Below are 12,838 nucleotides of genomic sequence, written 5' to 3' on the forward strand. Positions count from 1 at the left end.
TTTGAATTTTTGCTGATGAACCTATGTGACGACATAATAGATATTTAGAGTCATAACTTCTATTAAATATAGTAGGTTTGTCATAATCTTAAACAGTAATTCTTGAGAGGCCACATAAAAATTTCACGTGGACAAAAGCACATGTAGGCCATTAGAAAATCCAGTGATCAATATGTTTCCAGTATTAATTACTTTTGAGAAGATTATGGAGGTAGGAGTCCAGTCAATCCTCCTTAACCAATAAATAATAAGAAAGAACTCATTTTCTTCATGATCGAACTCTTAGAACACTTCATTTTCATGCTTCTGCCAAAGGAGATGAAATTCGGAAGCATGACTAGGTAGTGAGGCCAGTTGAGACAGCCTGTTAAGAGTAAGAAAAAAATAGAGAGAGAGAGAAAGAAAGAGAAAAGAAAGAAAACACTAGTTACGAATATTTACAGGAATTTTATTCTCGTATTCTTTTGTTTTGTTTTGTTTTGTGATGGAGTCTTGCTCTGTTGCCCAGGTTGGAATGCAATGACACAATCTTGGCTCACTGCAACCTCTGCCTCCTGGGTTCAAGCGATTCTCCTGCCTCAGCCTCCTGAGTAGCTTGGATTACAGGCACCTGCTACCACGCCCAGCTAATATTTGTATTTTTAGTAGACGCGAGGTTTCACCATGTTGGCTAGACTGGTCTTAAACTCCTGACCTCATGATCTGCCCACCTTGGCCTCCCAAAGTGCTCGGATTACAGGCGTAAGCCACTGCTCCCAGTCTCTCTTATTCTTAATTATTTTTTGAAAAAGATAATAAACACTAGAATTCATCCTCCTGGTGAGGGCTAGTGAAATCCTAGCTTCACTACTTGCTGACTGTGTGAACTTGAATAAGTTACTTAGCCTCTTATGTGTTCATCTAGAATAATGATAATAAAATAACCTGCCTTATACTGTTGTGAAGATTAAATGAATTAATACATGTTCTTACTTTTATAATAATAAAGGTGTTAGAAACAGTGACTGTTATGGACTGAAAAATGTCCCTCCAAAATTCATATATTGAAATTTTAACTCTCAGTTCCTCAGAATCTGGCCATTTTTTCAGCAATTTCTTTAAAGACGTAATTAAGGTTGAGTCAGGCCATTGGGTTGGGCTCTAATTCAATGTGACTGGTGTCCTTAAAAAGAAGCAAAGATTAGGACAGAGCCACACACAGAGGAAAGTCCATGTAAAGGTACAGGGGAAAAGCAGTCCTCTAACAAGGCAATGAGAGAGACCTCAGAAGAAACCAACCCTGCCAACACTGTGATTTTGGCCTCCAGAATTATGAGAAAATAAATTTCTGTCTTTTAAGCCACCTAATAAGTAACACCCATCTGTGGTACTTATTGTAGTAGCCCTAGAAAACTAATACAGGGACAATAAAACAGTTTTCTAGACATCTGGACTTTAAAGATTATTGTTCTATCTATAGAAATTTACTAATCCTCTCAAATGTCTTATTTGATAGCTTGTGGTCTTGTAGAATATAATTAAAATTGGTATCTACAATTTTTATTTGCTGAAGAGTTCACATTTTATCTACCTTTCTTGTCTTTTATGATAAAGTTTATTCTTATAGTCACATTTTGGTTTTCAAACAACATTTAAAATGTTTCTCTGACACTAAAAAATACACCCTGCCTGAAACTGCTAGCTACATTCACTGTGGAATCTATGGGTCAACAAAAGATAGGGTTCACTAGCTATGGACAAAGAAGGAGCTATGAAAAATGTCATCACCAACATCACCATCAATAGACAGATGTTGCACCCATTGAATATATTCCTGTTTGTAAGGGACATTTAAAATTTATTAATAAGGAAAAATTATGGCATTGATAATGAAAACAACAAATAAATGAATATCTATAAACATATGTCATCAATGAAATAAATATGTATAGTACATAAAACAATATTTTATTATTAAATATTAATATGTAAACAAATATAAATGTAATATTTAATTAAAGACAATTCAATCAGATCTATAAGGTTGAGAAATTCAGTATATCTTTAAGTGATTTCTCCACTTAGTGGTCAAATAAACATGTATTAAATGTTATTATTTTATTTTTTGATTTTATAGAGATGGAGTCCCACTATGTTGCCCAGGCTGGTCTCAAACTTCTGGCCTTAAGCTATCCTGCCATCTCTGCCTCCCAAAGTGCTGGGATTCCAGCTGTAAGCCACCATGTGCAGGCTTTATTTAATTTTAAAAACACTTTAGACTCAATATATTTGTCTGATGAAATTATAAGTACTGTCTGAATAAAAATATAGTAGATAAACCTCAACATATGTACCAGGTAGATTGTATCTTATTTAAATCTTATATAGAAAGCAAAACAATAAAAATATTCCCCCTTTGATGTAGTTGAGCTCATACTAACTAGCATTCTTGAATACTTTCAACTTGAAAATACTGAAATTATACTCATGTAAGAAGCAAGACCAGTTTTGAGTTTAAAAACCCAATAACTCATTTTAAGAATGAGTACTTAAGTATATATCCATTTTAAATATTTCTAAAAGCCTTATAAACATGTATTAATAGGTACATGTATCTCTAATTGATAAGAATGATTTAAGTAAACTCCGGATATATTCTAACAAATGTAGTTTGGATGTGTCTGCACCCAAATCTTGTGTTGAGATGGAATCCCCATTGTTGGAGGTGGGGCCTGATGGGGAGTGATTGGATCATGAGGGCAGATTTCTCATGAATGGTTTAGTACCATCCTCTTGGTACTGTCCTCATGATACTGAGTGAGTTCTCGTGATATCTGATTATTTACAAGTGTGTGGCACCCTCCCCCACCCCGGCCCCACCAACACACATACACACATGCACACTCTCTTCTTTCTTGCTCCTGCTCTGGCCATTGCCTGCCCCCTCTTTGTCTTCCACCATGATTGTAAGTTTCCTGAAGCCTCCCCAGAGGCTGAGCACATGCCAGCATCATGCTTCCCAGATAGCCTGCAGAGCTGTCAACCAAATAAACCTCTTTTCTGTATAAATTACCCAGTCTTGGGTAATTTTATTTTTTCTTTATAAAAATGCAAGAATGGACTCATACAGTAACCAATGGATGTCACTGTTGCTTCATAACATAATCAAACTACTGTTTTGACTATTATAAAGACAAGAATATATACAGTGCACATACCATTCCAATAGTGATGTAGTTAATCAACACTAGTAATGTTTGAAGACATTATCAATACCATAAATTACAAATATGAATTGAGCTTTCTCCATGTAACAAATGCATTACGATTGCTACAAAGTTCACAATTAAGTAGAACACATATTCTCTAATATCAGGAATCTCATAATCTTGTCAGAAGATATCATGAAACTGTTATAAAAAAAAATACTACCTGGCAAGGACATTGAAGTCCTGGTGAGACTTCTAACTATAACAGAACAGAGTCAGTAAGTCTTCTCCTCAAACATCACAAAAAAAGTATACAATTGGACAAAATTGTTGAACAACCATTTAGCTATTTGTGCCTAGTGTTTCATTATTGGAATGCTAAGCATGTGGGTTGTGGATATTAATCAAAGGCAGACTCATGAAAAACTGCTAGAGCTTCATGTAAGGACAGTGGAAGTTTGACCTTCTTGCCCAAGGGTGCTCCCACAGCCCACCCCATCCAGGTGGAGAGAGCTGTGTCTTTTTACTCACATAAACCCGGCCTTGAAAACCAGCAGCTTGGCTACCAAAAGGAGCAAACACGATCTGGTGAACGGAGTGAAAAGCTGTGTGTGTGTGTGTGTGTGTGTGTGTGTGTGTGTGTGTGTTTCGTTATTTATCTGTTTTTTCCACTAAGAGTGGCAAACTTGGTAGAAAACAAATGAGGAAAATCTGCAGCTTTTCTAGCCTGCAGTTACAATCCCAGTTCCCTGAGGAAGACTAGATAGCAATTTAGCAAGGAGATCATGGAAATGAGAGAGACATGGAAAGTCCAAATAAGCTCTCCAGGCATCACTGAGTGACTGGGAATTTGCATACAATTGCAGGAAAGACCCAAGGCAGCCCAGTGGAATGCTAAAGTCAGGGAAACTTGAGAACTGAATGAATATTCAATGTGCTCCCTAACTCCCACACAGATCAATCAGCAGAGGGTGGAGGCTTTATACACAGGAGGTATTTCAGTAAAACCTCTGCTGTCATCATTGGCTGACCTCTAAGCTCTGTGGACATAGAAATGAAATTTTAAAAACTGAGCAAAGACAGCAACTACCTGCTTCTGAAAAGAAAGATTCCACAGTTTAAATCTAACCAAACAACAAATAAACAAAGTGGAAAAACACCCCACAATAAAGTAAAATAAAAATCCCGATCCTTCAAAACAATATCTAAAATGTTCTGTTTTTAAATGAAAAAATAAAATTATAAGAAATGCCAAGGAGAGGTTGCCGTGAGCCGAGGTAGCACCACTGTACTGCAGCCTGGGTGAGAGCGAGATTCCGTCTAAAAATAAAAAAAAAAAAGAAATGCCAAGAAGCCGAAAAGTGTTACCTCTATTCAGGAAAAAAAATGCAATAACTCGAAGTGGGCCCAGATACTGGATTTATCAAACAAAACTTCGATAAGTTATTTAATATATACAAAGAAGTAAAGGAAACTATGTTTAAGGAATGAAAGGAAAATATGTCAATGACTTTACAAATTGGGCATCTTAACAGAGAGTATAAACGACAAACATTAGAAATTCTTGAAAATTATAATAACTGAAATTCAAAATGCAGTACATGGGCTCAAGAGTAGATCTGAAAAGACAAAAGATCCTATAAAAATTGTCCAGTGTGCAGATCACGAGGTCAGGAGATTGAGACCATCCTGGCCAACATGGTGAAACCCCATCTCTACTAAAAATACAAAAATTAGCTGGGCGTGGCAGTGCGTGCCTATAATCTTAGCTATTTGGGAGGCTGAGGCAGGAGAATCGTTTGAACCTGGGAGGCAGAAGTTGCAGTGAGCCGAGATCGTGCCACTGCACTCCAGTTTTTTTTTTTGAGATGTTCTGGCAACAGAACTAGACTCCGTCTCAAAAAAAAAAAAAAAAAAAAGAAAAGAAAAGAAAAAAAGAAAAAATTTGTCCAATGTGAATAATATATAGAAAAAGCAGGTACACAGACCTGTGGAACAACTTTGAGCATACTGTCATGTGTGCAGCAGGAATCCCAGAGGGAGAGGAGACAGAGAAAACATAGCAGAAAAAGTTATTTGATGAGACAATGTCTAAGACTTACTAAATTTGATTTTAAAAAAATCTAAGCTCAATGGACCCCTATGCAGAATAAACATGAAGAGCTCCACACTATTGTCAAATGACTGAAAGCCAAAACACAGAGGATGTCTTAAAAACAGCAAGAGGAAAACAAATCATTATGCAGAGAGGAACAAAAACATCACAACTGACTTCTAAGCAGAAAGAATGTAAGCCAGAGTAGTATACTTAAATGTAGATGAAAAAACCGTGGATGCAGAATTCTATGTCCAATGAAACTATTTTTTAATTGAAGAAACATGAAGATATTCATTGATCTACAAACACGGAGAGAATTCATTTCCAGGAGAGCTGTCCTCCCATGAATACTGAAAAAATAATTCAAGTTGAAAGGAAATGACACAAGACAGTAATTCAAACTAGCATGAATAATGCAGAGCAACAGAAATTGTAAATAAGAAGATAAATACAAATTCTATCTAGCTATCTATTTATCTATTTATCTATCTATCTATCTACCCACACATACATAATTTGCTCTATCTGTACGGATATATGTACACATAGATAGGCAAATAGTACACTGGAGCTGTTTTGGAATAAAATTGTCATATTCCACTGGAATTAAGCATCATCTTGCTGAGGTAAATTGTGATAAATTAAATATATATATATTGTAACACTTTGAGCAACCACAAACAAAATAACTAAAAAATTATAGCTCGATCAACGGAGAAGCTAAAAATGACAGTATAAAATATTTTTTACACAAAAGAGGCTGTAAAGAAAAAGAAATATTAAAGATGTGAGAGAGAAAACCAACAGCAAAATGACAATCCAACCATATTGGCCGTTACGGTAAATGTGAATTGACTAAGTATTCCAATCAAACGGCAGAGTTTCACCTATCTGCTGTCTATTAGAGACAAACTCAAGAGTCAAAGGCACAAACTGGTTAAAATAAAGCATGCAAAAGATATATCATGCAAACAACATCCATAAGGAAGCAGAAATGGCTCCATAAATCAGACAAAATAGACTTTAAGACAATAAATATTACTAGGGAAAGAGAGAACTATTTCTTAATGCTAAAAGGGTCAATGTACCAGGAAATGTAACAATTATAAATGCATATGCCCCTCAAAATATTTCCTCAGGATACATGAAGCAAACCTGAGAATGGCAAAGAGAAATAGGTAATTTAAAATTTGTGGATGGAGATTTCAATATTTTACTCATTGACATGACTAGAAGCAAAATAAATAAGGCTGTAGACTTGTAGAACACTACCAACCCATTTCGCATATAGAGTACACACCAGCAAATGACTGAAGAATACATGTTCTATTGAAGAGACTTGCAACAATATCCAGGGTAGATGATATGCTAGTCTGGTAGACTCAATATTATTAAGATGAAAATTATTCCCAATCAATTCATAACGTCAACATAATCTCTATAAATATCTCTGAAGGCTTTTTTTTTTTTGGTGTGTATAGGAACTGACACGCTGATTCCAAATGTATATGGAAATTCAAAAGTCCTAGCACAGCCAAAACAATTTTAGAGTTTAGAGTTAAAAAAAAAAAAAAAAAAAAAAGACCTGTGGAATATTTAGCATATCTGACTTCCAAGCTACTGTGAAGTTGCAGTAATCAAGATAGTGAGGCATCTTAACAGTAGATGCACAAGTCAAAGGGAAGAGAATAGAAGCCCAGAACTAAACCCTCACATGGTTAAATAATTTCTTTTAATGATGCCAAAACGATTCAATAGAGAAAGGATAATTGTTCAACAAATCATGCTCAAACAACTGGATATCCATAGACAGAAATAGGTAGATCCTCACATCACACACAAAAATTAACTCAAAACATGTCATAAATTTAAATGTAAGAGTTAAAAGTATAAAACTTCCAGAGAAAAGCATAGGAGAAAATCTCTGTTATTTTTGTCAGGGCAATTTTTATTCATATATGACACTAAGAACATAATTTGTAAGACAAAATCTTGATAGATTGCACTTCATAATTAATTCAGAGTACTTTACCCTTTAAAAGACACCATTAAAGATAAAGCTACAAGCTGAGATAAAATATTTGTAAATCATCTGACTTTTACATTACTTACATCTAAAGTATACAAAACCTTTATAACTTGACAATAAGAATCTCACGATTGAATTTAAAAATGGGCAACAGACATAAATAGAAAGTTCATAAAAGAAGATACACAAATGGCTACTGAGCACATAAATAGATTCTCTAGATTATTAGTCATTAGGGAAATGAAAATTAAAACCACATGAGATAGCATTACACATCCAACTAGAACGACTAAAATTAAGAAGAGTAAAAATACCCAAGGCTGGCAAAAATTTGGAAGAACAGAAACCCTCATATGGTGCTGATGCACATGTAAAATGATAGTGTCATTTTGGATAAACATTTGTCAGCTTCTTAAATAATTTAGCATACACATATTATTTGACTTAGAAATTCCATTCTCAGATATATACACAGGATAAATTAAAACATATGTCCACACAGACTTGTATATAAATGTTCATATCAGCATTATTTATAATTGCCTAAAATTAGACACAATTCAAATATCTATCAAATGATGAATGAGTAACAAAATATGATACATTTACACAATGGAATACTACTTAGCAATAAAGATAATTATTGACATATGGCAACAACATAGATTAACATCAAAACCATTACGCTTAGGAAAAAAAATTCAGACACAGAATTCTGCATATTCTATTATTTTATTTAGATAACATTTCTGGAATAAGCAAAATTTCAGAGATAGAAGGCATATCAGTGGTTTCCTGGGCCAAAAATGGTAGCAGGAACTGACTACAAGTGGATATGTGGATGTTTTGGGGGGTTGTTATTCGTGTCCTATATCTAAATTAAAATTATGGTTGTACAACTGTATAAGGTGACCAAAAATTGTCAAACTCTACATTTACAATAGGTCAAATCGTGTCATGCAAATTATATCTCAATAAAGCTGTTAAAAATAACAGCCATATTATTTATAGATCTTTTTTTCTCACTATCTTTGAAAATATTATTACTGAGGACAAGATTTACAGTTTAGTAAAATTTATATCATTGCCTATGTTAAGCCCTTTTATAAATATTATTTTTAATGCTCTGAGAATGTATTTATAAAATCGGAAAAGTGCTTTTCATTTTTGATATAGAACTCTCATAGCCAACATTTATGTTTTCATAACATATAGAAAATATATGTTAAGAATAAAAACCAAAACAAATTTGTTTCCTTGATTCCTAACCAGTGTTTGATCAATCTTTGAGGTCTGTGGTGATTCAACGCTGGAAAAATAAAGATAACACACATTAGAAACAAATGTGTAATGCTGTAACATACGCCTAAGAGACTACTCCCAAACCATCCACAGTTTCTCTTCACTCCACAGGCATGAGAAAGGCAGAACATCTGAGAGAATATTGTGGCTGTGGGAAGGGGCTTTGATAATTTGTTTTCCATTTTAAATGTCCAAGTTACGATGAGGCTAGAAAGAGTCTATTTCCAAGCCAGTTCTCAGCATGGGTAAAGAGAACTCCTTTTAAAATTTGAATTACAAAGTAGCTAAAGACATGTTATTAATGATACATTGGAGTTCTGCTCTGCAGACCATTGTCATGTACGGATTTGAAAATGTCTTTTGTTAATTGAAAGTACTGCTATAAATTTCTCAGGTGTCAGAATAATGCATGTACTGTTACAGATAATGATATATTTTGTCATATTCTTTGGTGGTTTATGCACTGTAAATGCATAGTAGTATCTATTTTGCTCAACTAGGGTGTTTAAACTACTAGATATACTTCCATTTTTTTTTTTATTAAGCCATAGTGCTTTACTCAATAGGTTAAATTATTCACTACAATCAACACTTTCATGTTGATTAAGTGGCGAATAATTACCACATACCCACCTGTAGTAGCAAGTCCAAAATCCAGTACGGCTGAACTTCCACTGGAGAAAGGGTTCATGTCAAGTTGGAGAGAGCAGTCAGCTCTTACTATCTCTTCAACATTTTCTTCTCCTTTCCACCCCCTCACATTTAGAGACAGGGACACAATGTAAGAGAGTCTGCTATGATTAACAAACCTTCTCAGATTCGCCCTGAGCAGGGCCTGGTTCAGAATCTGTTGTGTGGACATACTGGGGGAATATATTTCAGTTTTTCATGACATAGATTTTGGTGTCATGCTGTTAGGTAAACAATTTGAAGTTTATAAGTTTTCCAAAGGAAAAGCTCTGGACTTGAAGCTAGACATCCTGAGTTTTAGTTCCACCGCTTGCTTAGTAGCTTCCTGTCTGAATAAGTTATGACCTCTTTGAACCTCCGTATTTTCATGTGTACATTGAAGATCTTATGTAATTAGTTATTTCTGATGTTCCTTTTAGCTATAATATTCTCTAATTTTTTTTTTTTTTTTTTTAGAGAGTCTCACTCTCTTGCCCAGGCTGGAGTGCAGTGGCACGATCTCAACCCACTGCAAGCTCTGCCTCCTGGGTACATGCCATTCTCCTGCCTCAGCCTCCCAAGTAGCTGGGACTACAGGTGCCCGCCACCACGCCTGGCTAATTTTTTGTATTTTTAGTGTAGACAGGGTTTCACTGTGTTAGCCAGGATGGTCTCAATCTCCTGACCTCATCATCTGCCGGCCTCAGCCTCCCAAAGTGCTGGGATTACAGGCGTGAACCACTGTGCCCTGTCGTATATTCTCTAACTTTTATGACTTAAAGCTTGATGGTATTGCCATACACCGTCCCCTTCTCACTTTAATCACAAGGAAGATTTCTGCAGTGTATGAAGCATACAGGAAGGCAGCTCTGCGAAATTATCATTCTGGGAGAGAATCTTGGGTGAGAGATGTAAAGAGATTGTATGTTCTATTCTTTACGTGTTGCACTTGTTTCTCCGATTCTTTAAATGTCTGATATGAGGCTTCATGGTGTTTTATGTGTGTGGTCAAAGACAGAGTGATCAGAAGGAACAATGGAAAGGAAACAAACAAGTCTAGTTACTCAGGTTCACTGATAGTTTAGGCACAGTAGGAGAGATTTGATGTACATCCCACAGAGCAAAGCACCTTCAATCCCTGTCTCTATCCACTAACAGATAGTCTTAAGAAACGCAATGATTTCATTGAGTTAGGTAGGTGCTAGATGAGAAATCTATCCTGATCTTTTCATAAGAAGTCTCATCCTTCCCCTGGATAGTATCAAAGACTGATTAAGCATCAGAGCTCTCTTCCTCTGACCCTTCTCCCCAAGATTGAAACAGTCTCTTTCTCTTTCAATTACAACACGTGTGACCAGTTTATAGAAAAATGTTTATAAACACAATTACCTAAAAGCTACTGATATTTGTTTAGAGTTTTTAGGCCAACCAATTTAAATGGATACTAAATTGAAAAGCACAATTATTTCCATGGCTTGGCAGAAAGCAAGTCTTAGAGCTCATTAAGAACTGAAGGTCAAATGAGAGGTGGGTAGGCAGATCATTGAAAAAACAAATTATAAAACAGATTTCCATGAATAGTTTTGCCTAATTTTCCCTATACTTGCTGCATTTTCTTGTTTAAAGTCATTGGAATGAAGAGCTGTGTTTCTAAGAGTTACAAAAGAGTGATAGAATAATACATTTTATCACATTGGGAATTATCTTTGGTACAAATGGTATGTTCAGTTTTCCATGTCCTTTAAATTAAGCATTGTAATAAATAAAGGAAGACCTTTGTACTTGGAATTATAGTTTTGTAGAGCATGTCTGCTATGTTTTGAATGTCTCCTCCAAAACTCATGTTGAAACTTAATCCCCAATATGGCAGTATTGAGAGGTGGGTCCTTTAAGAGGAGATTGGATCATGAAGGCTCTGCCTTAATAAATGAATTAAGCCACACATAAATTAATGGATTAATGGGTTAATAGATTAGTGGCTTATCATGGGAGTGGAACTGTGGATTTATAAAAAGAGGAGGAGAGGCCTGAGCTAGCACATTAACAGATTCAGCCCCTCGCTACGTGATGCTCTGCACCTCCTTGCAACTTTTCAATGTCCCCACCGTCAAAGAGGCTCTCATGGGATGTTCTCTCCACTTTGGGCTTCCAAGCCTCCTGACTGTGAGAAATACATTTCATTTCTTATACATTACCCAGTTTCAGGCATTCTGTTATAAGCAACAGCAAATGGACTAAGACAGTGTCTGTGGAAAGAAAACTGCTTCTGCCTTCCAAGGCTAGTCTAATTACCTTAGTATTCCAAGTCACTAAGAATCTTCCTCTTGGGAAGCAGTTGGGAAGATGAGCTCATGGGATCAACACTGTCAGGAGTTGAGGAACTTTTGCAGCTGCTTCCACCAAGCCAAGTATTTCTCTTCTGACTCCTAAAGTCAACATTGAAATCCTTCCGGTTGCTTTCTGTCTACTGCAGAGAGATTTCCTTGAACAGGGTGAAATCTGGCCCAGAAATATTCAGCTTCAAATCTTAATATTTTGTGATGCCAGTCGGTGGGTAAATGTAAATACAAGTTGGCAATCTTTTGTCTTAGACAGTTACTGAAGTTTAGCTATGCTAGGCAGACATAAAAAATGGTTCCGAATATTCCACATGCTTTCTTTAATTGTATTTCCCTGAATCTGCTCTAGGGAAGTTTTTTTTAGCAGATGTTCCGACAATCTGGAACTGCCCTAGCAATTAATTTTTATAGCCCATGGGTTGAGAATATATTAAATGGAAATATGCCTACTGGAAACATATGTGTTGTTGACACTTTTTATAGAAACAGCTAACAGTATATTTGCAGCAAACTCATCTCATTTATGGGAAGTTAACTTTTTTCCTCTCTGGAGCATTGCTCAGACATTCTTCTATTCTATTGCCATGCAGTTTGTTAAAATGCTAGACATTCTTTGTTTTGAGCATTTGAGTTATTTCACTGGGATCTCTGACACTACCCTTCATATGTGTGTATGTGTGTACACACACATACATATACACACATGAGTAGATATACAGGTGGTTTCCTCCATCCCCCCGTACCTCTGACCACTCCTCAAAGTCTTATTCTCTATCTTTCCTAACTTGTATCAATAGATGACCACAGATTTTGATGTTTCAAAACCACTAGCTAATTTTCTCCGTTCAAACTCCCCATTAGTGCACTTGCCATCTCTAATGTGTTATTTCCTCCCCTGGAAAGCATGTATATATAGGTACTTCAGAGATCATTAAAAAGATTTTTATCATCCTTTAGACTTCCATCAGATTTGTGCTCAAAATTTACAGGACAAACAGTAATGAGAATGCCAGAAACACTGTTTTATGAATTTTTGTTGACTCTTTACAAATACATATTGGTTATAAAAGGATTTTAAGTTAATTAAATTTCTTCATATATTTGCATTTTAATAATTATTAATATTATTTTATTCTGTATGCCCTTCTTATTCACTGGGCATCTAAGTAATACAGTAGCAATATGTTCATCATATCAATATGTTCAATAATAC

Source organism: Papio anubis, chromosome 5, assembly GCF_008728515.1.
Source record: "Papio anubis isolate 15944 chromosome 5, Panubis1.0, whole genome shotgun sequence".
Lineage (NCBI taxonomy): Eukaryota > Metazoa > Chordata > Mammalia > Primates > Cercopithecidae > Papio > Papio anubis.